The 13,061-nt window shown below is 43.0% G+C and overlaps 1 protein-coding gene across 7 annotated transcripts in view; it reads left to right on the top strand.

Moving 5' to 3' along the window:
• The window catches only part of APP (amyloid beta precursor protein), a 279,739-nt gene that overhangs the window by 160,067 nt on the left and 106,611 nt on the right, over nt 1–13,061 (top strand). The window lies entirely within an intron of this gene.

Here is a 13,061-nt window from a genome sequence, read left to right as displayed (position 1 = left end):
TGCTAGGAATTTATCCAAGGGATACAGGAGTACTGATGCATAGGGGCACTTGTACCCCAATGTTTATAGCAGCACTCTCAACAATCGCCAAATTATGGAAAGAGCCTAAATGTCCATCAACTGATGAATGGATAAAGAAATTGTGGTTTATATACACAATGGAATACTACGTGGCAATGAGAAAGAATGAAATATGGCCTTTTGTAGCAACGTGGATGGAACTGGAGAGTTTGATGCTAAGTGAAATAAGCCATACAGAGAAAGACAGATACCATATGGTTTCACTCTTATGTGGATCCTGAGAAACGTAACAGAAACCCATGGGGGAGGGGAAGGGAAAAAAAAAAAAAAGAGGTTAGAGTGGGAGAGAGCCAAAGCATAAGAGACTGTTAAAAACTGAGAACAAACTGAGGGTTGATGGGGAGTGGGAGGGAGGGCAGGGTGGGTGATGGGTATTGAGGAGGGCACCTTTTGGGATGAGCACTGGGTGTTGTATGGAAACCAATTTGACAGTAAATTTCATATATTAAAAAATAAAAAAAGAAAAAAAAAAAAAAAGAAAAAAAAAAAAAAAGAGATAATACGGTCTTATTATGTTCTGAATAAGAGAGAGAAGTCTCTTGAGATAATGGGGTCTTGTTATGTTCTGAACAAGTCCAGATCTTTTGCCTGAGGTTTTCTCTCGATGTAGCGTTATTAGCTAAGATCAAACCAGAGGGGGACGTAGGTTGCAATATTTTCTGTAGGAAGACAAAGGCGATTAAATGATTGGTTTTAAATCTCCAAGCAAGAGACTTTTTTTGGTGTATTGGGTCCATGTCAGAGAGTTTGCTGAATTCCCAGCTAACTCCAACAGAGAAGTAGAAGTTTAAATGGTTAATGTTAAAGGGGCCAGCTGCAGAGAGCTCATTCCCTCCTGGTCACCGGTGTAGGTGAGTTATGGTTCTTCCCTGAGGAAGAACAACAGTAATGCCATACGTGATGGCTGACTTTGTACAACTCTGCTTAAAAGTAGCCCAGCTCCTGTGCTGAAAATCAAAACCACAAGTGACTTGCAAGGAAGAGATATTGAAAAGAGGCTCACAATATAGTTGTCACTGGTAATGTTTCAGCGCCTGAGAGAAAATGTGATTCACACCTATACTTAATAAGAAAACCGTTTCTTCATTACCAACATACTGCTACTAATACGATTCCTTAACGTGCTTCGTAACAAAAACTCAATCCCTTTGTAACCTGTTTAAATTTGAAAGAAATAACTAGGGGGAAGGAAAGTCTAAGACGCTTCGACATGGTCATCAAATTTTCAGCTATTTTGTATTAGAATCAATGACGCTGAAGTGGAAGATGTCAGTTCTAACTCTGTTAGCAATTCCAGAGGAAAAAGTGAACACACTACCGTATCCATCTGGCTTTAGGATTTATTGGTTTAGGTGCTTAAGGAAAACTTGGATATTGATCCAGTGGAATAAGCCAATACCAATTTGAGTGAAACCACAGTATATTTAGACTCTTGCTCCTAATTTTCTTTGATTTGAGAAGGAATAACACTTCATGTAGCCAAGACGTCAGGGCGATTTCTGACTCACTCATGGATTCTAAACTGGTTGGGCATTGGTATTATAGGGGCACCTGCGTGGCTCAGTTGGTTAAGTGTCTGACTGTAGATTTCAGCTCAGGTCATGATCCCACGAGCCCCACGTCAGGCTCTGCCCTGACAGAGCATGGAGCCTGCTTGGGATTCTCTTCTCTCTCTCTCTCTCTCTCTCTCTCTCTCTCTCTCTCTCTCTCTCTCTCCCTCTCTCCCTCCCTCCCTCCCTCCCTCTCCCTCTCCCTCTCCCTCCCTCTCCCTCTCTCCCTCTCTCCCTCTCTCCCTCCCTCCCTCCCTCCCCCTCTCTCTGCCGCTTCCCTCAACACGCTCACTCTCTCTCTCTCAAAATAAATAAATAAACTTTAAAAAAGCAATTGTTTCAGGGCACCTGGGTGGCTCAGTCAGTTAAGCGTCCGACTTCGGCTCAGGTCATGATCTCACAGTTCGTGAGTTCAAGCCCCGCATCGGGCTCTGTGCGGACAGCTCGGAGCCTGAAGCCTGCTTCAGATTCTATGTCTCCCTCTCTCTCTGGCCCTTCCCCTCTCTCTCTCTCTGTCTCTCTCAAAAATAAATAAACATTAAAAAAAATTTTTTTAAAAAGCAATTCTTTCTATCTTTTAATCCTTGTGACAGTGCTGTGTGGTAGAAATCTCATTTCTCCATTTACAACTAAGACAACTAAGGCCTAGGAAAAAAAAATTTTTTAATTGCCCATGGTCACAAAGGTGAGAGGCATGAAGGCAACACTGAGATCCAAGTGGACCAGGGTATTTCTACTACATTAATGTCAAAATTTTCTTTTTCCTTTTCCTCTTGTTTACAAATACTATTTCAGTTTAACCTGTACTCCCTGGTAGATATGGATCCCTTTTCTGTAGTCCTGTATTCATCCTATAATATTTCACATGGAACGCTTCCTAAATTTTAGAATTATTATTTAGATACTAATAATAATAATCGGGGCACCCGGGTGGCTCAGTTGGTTAGGCATTGAACTCCTGATCTGGGCTCAGGTCGTGAGCTCGGTGAGATCAGGTCCCGAGTCAGGTTCTGTGCTGACAGTTCCCAGCCTGCTTGTGATTCTCTGTCTCTTTCTGCCCCTCCCCCACTTGTTCTCTCTTTCTCTCTCTAAATAAATAAACATAAAAATATTTTAAAAATAACAAAAAACACTGTGATAAGTAATAATAATAATAATAATAATAATAATCAGGGGTCGGCAAACTATGACCATGGGGCCATATGGCCAGTTACCTATTTCCGAATACAAAGGTTTTCTTAGGGCACAGCCAATCCCCTTTGTTTATATACTGTCTGTAGCTGCTTTCATGCTATGGAGGCAGAGGTGAGTATTTGCAAGAAAACGCCATATGGCCTTCTAAACTGGAAGTGTTTACTGTCTGGGTCCTTACAGAAAACTGAAGAAACTGGTCATTAGAAAAGTATGAGGGAGTTTTTTTTATTTCAAATACTACTTTCATTAAGGTAGTTTTATTAAGTTTAGTGGCAGACTGCTATGGTGTTTAATAGAGAATTTTTAATGATTTCGTGGCCTTGGGCTGGTTAAGTAACATGTGAGTCTATTTTCATGGGTATGGTATAGACACTGATAGGACGTTCCATGTGTGTTGAACAAATTACTTTGGGCAATCCATGTTGAGCATTTACTATGATGCCTGGCACATTGTAAGTATTTGGTTTCTTTTAGAAACACAGGCTGCCTTCGGGCACCGGGGGGGGGGGGGGAGGGGGGGTGCTCAGTCGGTTATGCATCTCTTGGTTTCAGCTCAGGTCACGATCTCACGGTTCATGAGTTCGAGCCCTGCGTCGGGCTCCACGCTGACAGTGGGGAACCTGTTTGGGATTCTCTCTCTCTCCCTCTTTCTCTGCCCCTCACCTGTTAACGCTTGCGTGCACGCACTCTCTCTGTCTCTGTCTCTGTCTCTGTCTCTCTCTCTCTCAAAATAAATAAACTTATTAAAAAAAATTAAAACAGCACAGGCTGCCCAGAATCAAATCCCAGTTCTACCACCTAACCATGTAGATTTGTATCAGTCAGGGAATCTGTAAGTCACGCTGCTTCTGTACGTCATTTTAATTGTTTTGGGAAGATTCAATGAAATACAATCTATGAGCAACATTTAGCACAGTTCTGGTAGACAGTAAGGGTTCAATTAACCCAAAGTGCTATAGCTGTCTTGATTATAAGCATTATTCTGATTTTTCAGAGAACTAATGTCTACTACTAATTAGGAATGACCAAGGTAAACCAACAGACTGGTTTTTTAATAATAAAAAACATAAATGTGATACATCCACATCTATCGGTATAATAGAGGTGGTATTCATAGATATATGTTAAGAATAACGAGCAACTTAAACTCAGTTTCTTGGTTAAAATTTTAAGACTTTTTTGTTTTGTTTATTTCGAGAGAGTGAGAGAGAGAGAGAGCAAGCGTGGAGGAGGGGCAAAGGGAGAGAGAGGGAGAGAGAGGAAAGAGGATCCCAAGCAGCCTCCATGCTGTCAGCACCGAGCCTAATGCGGGGCTTGAACCCACAAACCGTGAGATCATGACCTGAGCCGAGATCGAACGTTGGCCGCTTAACTGACTGAGCCACCCAGGTGCCCTTGTTTAAAATAGTTTTTAGGAATATACATTGTATATTAAAATACCTGCAGTTAAAGTTTATGTCTAGGTGACGATTAAACCCAGATACTATTAAATGCTACTGCATTTCAAGATAGTGTTTCGCTTCTTGCGGGTATTTTGAACCTCTTGGAAGTTCATCTATTAAATGGACCGACACACAGATACAGGTAGCTCTTTAAGCATCGCAGACTGATGAAGTTAAAAAGTTTGATCTCGTGTTGCTTGCCTTGGGCTAGATGACCGAACGCCACAGACTTATACAATCTTTCTGCTCCCTCTCGTAGCCATTAACCTGGGGGAGTAGCGCGATGTGATTTACTGCTGTATGTTGTACCAGCATCAACCCCTCGTAGGTACGGGGCATTGCGCTGGTTCCTGAGGGCACGGGGACCTGAATATGGTGGCTCGCTCAGGTTGCTTTCCAGCCACGCCTGCTCACGCCCTCCTGGGGAGGGACACGAGTGTGTCCCACCTGGCTGGTTAGGGAACTTCGGCAGCACAGGGGAAGGGAAGTGCTCAGCGCAGACAGCAGTTATGGCCAAGGTGTTGATGAGAAGTTGGCATTGGAGTGACTTTGAAAGAAGAATAGAGATTTGCCAGCTTGTGGAGCACCAAGTAGAAGGAATTCAAGAACTATCATAAATCAGAGTGGCTCGCACTCATCTCCTGGAGAGAGGAAACAAGCCTCAGCCTAATTCTCACATCTCCATCGTTACCTGCCCGAAATGGGTGTCACAGTCCTGTAGTTCACGAATAGGATTCCTGCTTATCACTCACATTTAACTTTTCACAGAATTTGGGGGAAAACTGAACCGAACTGGCACACATGAAAATGTGCTCACATACTCTTGTCGGAAGCCTCGTGGCAGCGTGCTGCCCAAAACTGAAAATAAAGCTCCGGTTTGTATTTGGGAACAAGGCAAAGGGATAACGGCTCCTCCCTTTCCTGGAAGCCTTTACCTCAGTGTTAATGACTAAGGGCAAGCAAGATCCACCCCTGTTCCCGGACCAGAACGTAGCATCCTTCCTAACGATGTCAAGAGAACCCGTGTTGGCCCTGGGCCGTAGATGTGACAGGTGGCAGCCTGTTATTTTGTGCCCATGGCATGGCAGCCATTGATTTTGAGGTATTTGGTATATCCTTTGATAGAGGCAGAGGGAAGCATGGCTTTGACACCTTCTTTCCATATTGCTTGATAGTCCTGATTCAGAGAGCCCAGTCAGGTAGTTTGGTTAAAATGTGACAGTGAGGAACACAGTCATATAAAAAATTGTGTGTGTGTGCAGACATAACTTTCTATTTTTTAATAACAAATTTATTGAGATATGATTTGCCTAATTGTAAAGTACAGAATTCAGTGGTCTTAGTATACTCACATAGGAAATGTTTTTGAACTTCATTTTGCTTGGTATTTCACATGACTAGTAGTGCTCATGGCCAGCACTTTCCATCTTCCATTTCTACCCTGTGTGTATAAAGACGCCGTGTCAGAGGGGCGCCTGGGCGGCTCGGTCAGTTAAGCATCTGACTCTTGATTTCAGCTCAGGTCATAAGCTCACGATTTGTGAGTTCAAGCCCTGCGTCAGACTCTGTACTTATCAGCCCGGAGTCTGCCTGAGATTCTCTCTCTACCCCTCCCCCGCTCATGCGTGCCCTCCCTCCCTCCATCTCTTTCTCTCTCTCTCTCTCTCTCTCTCTCTCTCTCTCTCTCTCTCTCTCTCAAAAGTAAACAAATGAGGGGCGCCTGGGTGGCGCAGTCGGTTAAGCGTCCAACTTCAGCTCAGGTCACGATCTCGCGGTCCGTGGGTTCGAGCCCCGCGTCGGGCTCTGGGCTGATGGCTCAGAGCCTGGAGCCTGCTTCCGATTCTGTGTCTCCCTCTCTCTCTGCCCCTCCCCCGTTCATGCTCTGTCTCTCTCTGTCTCAAAAATAAATAAACGTTAAAAAAATTTTTTTTTAAAAAGTAAACAAATGAACTTTAAAAAAAAAAGATTCAATGTTAGAATAATGGACATAATAAGCCAAAGGTATTTTAATGCAATTATGTTTAACTCTATTAAAAATAAATATTTTCATTCTAGTTCAGTTAAAATCCAGAAACCTGATCTTTCTCATGTTTTTTCCCCAAATCAGTTGCTGTTCAAAAAAATATACAAATGCCTCAGATACAACAATTGCATATATCTCCACAACGTGAAGTTTGCAATTAAAAAAATCAAGGGGCACCTGGGTGGCTCAGTCGGTTAAGCGTCCGATTCTTTGGCTCAGGTCATGATCTCACAGTTGGTGAGTTTGAGTCCCATGTCAGCCTCCACACTGAGCATGAGAGCCTGCTTGGGATTCATTCTGTCCCTCTCCTTCAGTCCCTGCTCGCTCGCTCGCTTGCTCTCAAAATAAACATTTTTTAAAAAATCAACCCTAATAAAAGAAATCCAGCAAATGAGAGGAAACTTCATTTAAACACCATGTCGTTTCCAGAGGCACTGCCTTTTAGTGGTCCATACACCTCCCTGAGGAGGGTCTCAGATTCCACCGGCAGATCCCAGAATTGGGGGTTTTCATGGAAATCTGTAGTTCCCTTGTAGACAGATGCTTTCTGGACTTTGTAAGCAGGGTGGGTTACACCTCTTTCTCTCAACCATGAACCATTTTGCCCTTCTGACACTTCATTGCTGATTTTCAGCCACCCTTCCAATGTCTGACCTGTTAGGATTTTGTTAAAAGTGTGAGAAATCAAGGTGAGGTGAGGCTGATATTCAGGAAAACCCTTCAGCCTTCCAGACAGCAAAAAAAAGCCCAAATTTTAAAAAGTAAGACACTCCCGGGGCACCTGGCTGGCTTGCTCTGAAAAGCATGTGACTCTTGATCTCGGATGGTGATTTCGAGCCCCACATTGGGTGTAAAGATGACTAAAAAAAATAAGTCAGTAAATGTGAAAAAAAATATAAAAATATGAAAATTAAGAGAGTCTTGAAATGGAAAAAGGAGTTTTGAACAGAAGACTGGTAAAGCTGCACTGTGTTTAGTTTATAATGGTAAGACTGTTCAGGTATTTAACTGTGAGGACAGGGTTATCTCTCTTTTTCTTGAATTTATTTATGTTCTTGTTAGATATAATTTCTGAGACAGAATATGAAAGTATCACAGTCTAGAGACAAATTTTGTGTTCTTGCATGCAAGCTCGAATTCCTAATGTTTCATGCTAGAAGCATAGAAAGCCCTTGCTGGGCAGTCTCATGACTAAATCCATTCTGGAATTTTTTTTTTTAAGTTTTTGGGGTTTTTAAAAATATTTATTTATTTTTGAGAGAGACACAGAGCGTGAACGGGGAAGGGGCAGAGAGAGAGGGAGACACAGACCCGAAGCAGGCTCCAGGCTGCGAGCTGTCAGCACAGGCACCAATGCGGGGCCCGAACCCACAAACCGCAAGATCATGACCTGAGCTGAAGTCGGACGCTTAACCAACCAAGCCACCCAGGTGCCCCTGGAATTGTTTTTTTAATTTATTTATTTATTTTGAGAGAGAGCGCCCGCACAAGCAGGGAAGGGGCAGAGAGAGAGGGAGAGATGGAATCCCAAGCAGGTTCCACACGGTCAGTGCAGAGCCCCACATGGGGCTCGAACTCATGAACCGTGAGATCATGACCTGAGGCAATGTCAAGAGTCAGATGCTTACCCGACTGAGCCACCCAGGTGCCCCTGTCCTGAAATTCGATGCCGGTTGTTAGGCCAGATTTGTGAGGTGTCAGTGACTGTTGCTTATTATCCCCCCCAGTCTCAGGATTGGGCACTATTACTAAAATGCCACGTGAAATCTTCTGGTAGTAGGTTGGACTGAGGCAGGGCTTTTCAGCCACAGCATTAACAGTGTTTGGGGCCCGATGGTTCTTTGTTGGTACTCTTCTGCTCATTTTAGGATGTTCAGTAGCACCATCCCTCCCACCTGGTACCAGTAACACCCCCCAGCTGTGACAGCTCCAACTGTCTCTAGGCATTGCTGGATGTGTCGTGGGAGGGGATGGTTGGGGACAGATCCTCTCTGGTTCCAGACCACTGGGCTGTGCTACTGAGATCTACAATGATGCCCAGCGTTAAATTTATCTGAGCAGAGAAACTCCCCTGCAGTATCGTGTCTCGTCTTAATGCCAGCCGTAACCCTTCGCTCGGCACTTTGCACATCCGTAGGTAGTCGGTGCAGAATAAGCAAACAAAACCTATGCTAAAACAAAGAGGGTAAATGTTCATTTATAAGGTGAAAACAGATATTTGAGATGTAGTGTAGTTTCATAGCTTAGAGAAAAGTCACAAAATATTTTTTAAATACTACGTATGCACATTTGCCATATAGGCAGTGAGAGATGGAGAAAAACTGCCTTCCTCACTTTGTTTTATATTCTTCCAAAAGCAGTTTGCTCTCCCCTGGTGCACTGTTTTAAAATCGCAAATGGGTGGGTAGCAATCAGAGACACGTGTTCTCAGCTGGAGACTGCCCAGCCTTCCTGCTGGGCTCTGTGACAAGAGACCAGCTAAAATGGCAAGGTGGACACGCTCAGTCTCCTCCAGAAAAGAGCCTGAAACAGCAGGACCATCCTCCAACCTCTGCCTCGCTTATCCTGGAGCATCCTTCTTGTAGGAAGAACAACGCCTACATAATAACCCTTTCTTTAAGGAGAGGTGCTACAAAGAAAGTAAATTTCAAGTCTCCTTCGTTGTGTCTTTATTTGTCTAAATAAAAATAATAGCTGTGATATTTCTGGTGTTCTGGCATGTTCCAAGAACATCACTTCCATTCAGATTTCGGAGAAATGTAAGTTCTCATAGACTTAAATGTAAGTATAGTAGTTATTATCTCATTATTGGATTTAAGGCACACGTATTAAACTCTGTCAAAGAAATATGTATCTCTAACATATTTAAGTTTTTGAGATACAGCATATTTGAATTTTACAGCTCTACTAAAATATGTCCTGTTCCTCTTCTCCCAAATATATGTGGACTTCTTTTTGTAAGCCAAAACCTACGCTGCCTTTTACTGATCCTTCCCCTCTTGGTCATTTTGGAAAGTGATTGGGTCTTACATATCTGGCTTTGACATTTCAACGGCTCATAAGAGGTGTAGGGTGGATCACGCTGCTTTCTCAAACATTAACGTCCATTTGGGTCACTGAGGCATTTGCTACACGTGGATTCGGAGACAGGGTTCTGGAGTAGATCCCAAGTCCCGGGTATGCTGGCCCAGCGGATCATGGACGGCACTTCGAGGGATAGTTTCTAGTAGCAATTCATGCCCCCATCCTTTGGGGCATGTTGTAGGAGATTGAGGAGTTGTAGGAGATTGAGACAGGGAATAAGAAACGGAAAGGGAAAACTATCCTTACCTTTCTCTTTCATGCAAAGTGTGAAAGAACCCTGATGTGTCTTCCCGCTGAGCAGCTTTGTAAAAATTCAGCTTTCAAAGACCAAGCAAATTAGAAGAGTCTTACTATCTTCCTCCATGTACCTGTGACGAGTATCATTTGTACCCTTCTTTCCTCTCAGTGGTGTGGTGTGGACAACTGCTAGCCTGTAAAAGATAATTCAAGGGTACAGGAATCTGGTGAGCCACAGCCACTGGTAGCTTGAAATACCCATGGCGGGACTGTTTACACCGTGGACATCATTGAACATTATAAATCACACTCCCCCACCCCCCACTGGAGATAACCAGTTTCCCAGCATACCCTGCCATTCCTGTCAGTGAGAATAATCGCTTTGCCTTGTTTCCAGCAGAGGACACGGCATCTTATTCAGAGTTTGGAGCGTCTTGTAATACTGTGTTGCACTTCTACACAGCTTAGTGAAAAACAGGTTTATTCCCATAACAAAGTGGAAACAAAGGACTTGGGAAAAGTCCCAGTGGTGCCCTCTTGTGAATGCTTGCCAGCACGTCACCACGAGAAGACTGATGGGTCTAAATACTTACAAATGGATCGCCTTGAGGTGGCATTTTATAAAAATACTCTCTCCTCATGGAGAGATGTGAGAACTGGGTCAGGTGTAAATGGAGTGACAGGTGTATTGGGTAGCCTCAGAGAATCGACACAATTTGGTAAAGGGCCGGTCAACCACAGATACCTTGTAGAGACTTCCGTGACACCCGTCATTTCATACTGAGTCAGTGAGTTCATTACTGCACACAGCTGTTCCCCTCATTTGCTTATCTGGTCCAACCCGTATTTGGGGCTTAAGTGAGATTTCTAATAAGACGTTCGTTCAGCCTTGCTTGCCTGTATCTATATGTCTCTATTTAATAAAATATGATTACTATATAATAAATACCCAGTCATTTATTGCCCTGATCAGAATTATTTTCTGTTGGGCAGGTTTTCTGATAACTACTTGCTAATTGCAGGCATATTATAAAATCTCCTTTTAATTAAAAGTACATATACCGGGGCGCCTGGGTGGCCCAGTCAGTTAAGCATCCGACTTTAGCTCAAGTCATGATCTCACAGTTTGTGAATTTGAGCCCCACGATGGGCTCTATGCTAACAGCTCAGAGCCTGGAGCCTGCTTTGGATTGTGTGTTTCCCTCTCCCTCTGCCCCTCCCCTGCTTGCGCTCTGTCTCTGTCTCTCTCTCAGAAATAAACATTAAAAAGAAAAAAAAGAAAGTACGTGTATCTATTGTTGCAAAAAACACACTCTTAAAAAATAATTGTTTTTCTAGTACGTTGACTTTCTAAAATTTTTCTTAGAAGAGTTCAACACAGATGTGGCCACTTTATTCTTCAACAGAATATGAGATGTGTTGTAATAACTTAGGCTCACAAAGTTGCACCCTAGAGCGATGTTTAGAATTGCAAGGACAAATGAAGCTGAAGAGTAGCTATTCTAAACTTATCATTTGCATTTAGAACATAGGAGATTCCGTAAAAACAGGTCTCCTGCCCCTGCATAGCTGTGATGTTGGGGGGGGGGGGGTGTCTGTGGCAGACAAGTACAAGAAGACACATTTTGGTACTCTTAAGAGGTCTAAAATGGGAGGATTGCTATGAGTTACAGAGCCGTGATGAGTTTTGTTGCCTATGCTCCTGGGGTCATGCCATGGGGGAGAGGCATTCGAGTGCCAGCTTCAACCACAGCGGAGGCTCAGAGGACACCGTTGTCTGGGAGTCTTGTTGGAATTAGTACAGCCTGAGGAAGAGGTTAATGTTGAATACTGTCATGTCTTAGAAACAAGAAAGAAAGAGCATGTCACATGAACATGTACAGATTGGTGAGGGGAATGCAGAAGAGAGAGCCTGTAGGTATTTCTTACAACTGACAGGGAGAGAAACTAAGGTCCGTGAGTGGAGACAGCTTAATGGCTGTGGTTTGCCAGAGACCCCACATCTGGGGCATGTGGCTTTTAGCTCTGTAGCCCAGAAGCTGCTTTGTCAGTAGCTCAGAGGTGATCAGACTCTCTCCCCTCCCAAAACTGTTTGACCCTTTATAAGTATGAATACCAGTTCTTTAATTTGCGGGGGATAAATCAGATTGCCAAGGGGGTGGGAAACTTGTGTGAATGGATTGGCAGATTTTCATCAGACAGAAGAGCTCTATGCAGAAATCAAATTGAAAACACATCATGGCTTGACAAGGATGGACTTTTAAAGCAGCAGTTGAATGGGAAGACCTTAGTGACGGTGCCATGGAGCTTGATGCTCCCAGAGCCAGATATTTCCATCCGAAAACCACCTAAAGAGAGCCAGAAGCACCTTAGATATCTGTTACGCTGGCGTTTCTCCTGCACAGTGTTTGACCTCCACCTTCTGAGCTCAGTGCTGACCGTCCTTCCCTACTCTGTTGACGTCATCATGATGGTGGTAACTTCTGGTTTTGCTATCACCTCTTTGTCTCAATAGGAAAGAGCTTTAAGTGGTGTGTATAAGCAAGTTAAATAGTAGTTCTCTTTTACATAGACCTTGTCGATCTTTATCTTTGAGTGAATGATTAGTCAGTCTGTTAAATATTCCTACTTTGGAAACTCTGAACTCTGCATGACTTTTATCTTTTAGAAGGATGCTTTTCCTTGGTATGACAGTAAAATTAATAATCAAGACATCTGTGTGTGCTAAGGCATCAGCAGGCTCTTCTAGAAGCCTAGCTAGGGCAAGACATAAACTCAGAGGGAGAACTGTTTTCCCTTTAAAAAAATGGAATATACGTGGGAGGTAAGGTTCCTATTCTACTCATGATAACTTTACAAATGGAATCAGATAAGTTATTGCGCTTGGATCAATCAAGGATCATGAAATTGATCTTGGGGAGGGTGGCCAAGCATGCTGACAGGTAAGATATATTTTCATGTAAGAGCATACGTGGTGTGTGTTAACAAATCAGAATTGATTGACTTTGTTTTGTTGTTTGGGGCATTATTGTCCAAGGGACGGATTAATGAAAAATCAAAAATTATATTTTACTAGAGTTAATATAACTGGCTGTCAGTCCCATTTACAGATGTTGACGTATGTTTTCAAATATGGTCAGTGGACAGGCTGGTTCTCTGGAAACTGGATCACATTCGAAGTATATTTATTTTATACTTTATAATTTTTTAATGAAATTTAATATTTATTTTATACTTTATAATTATTTTATACTTTGAGTCAAGGCTGTTCTTCGTGAAGGAAAACAGTCAGATGTTCGTGAGAAGACAACGTTCTTTGCATCGTAAACAGACACAACCCTTTTACCTTTAAAGCTGACTGGAGGTTCCTTGAGAAATTTGTTTCTTACCGGGAAGAAATGTTTCCGCGTGCAGACCCTTTGGGGCACTTGCTATCAATCTAAAAGCAGC

This window comes from Neofelis nebulosa, chromosome 5, assembly GCF_028018385.1.
Source record: "Neofelis nebulosa isolate mNeoNeb1 chromosome 5, mNeoNeb1.pri, whole genome shotgun sequence".
In the NCBI taxonomy this organism is placed as follows: Eukaryota; Metazoa; Chordata; class Mammalia; order Carnivora; family Felidae; genus Neofelis; species Neofelis nebulosa.
This window is presented reverse-complemented; position numbering and strand designations above follow the sequence as displayed.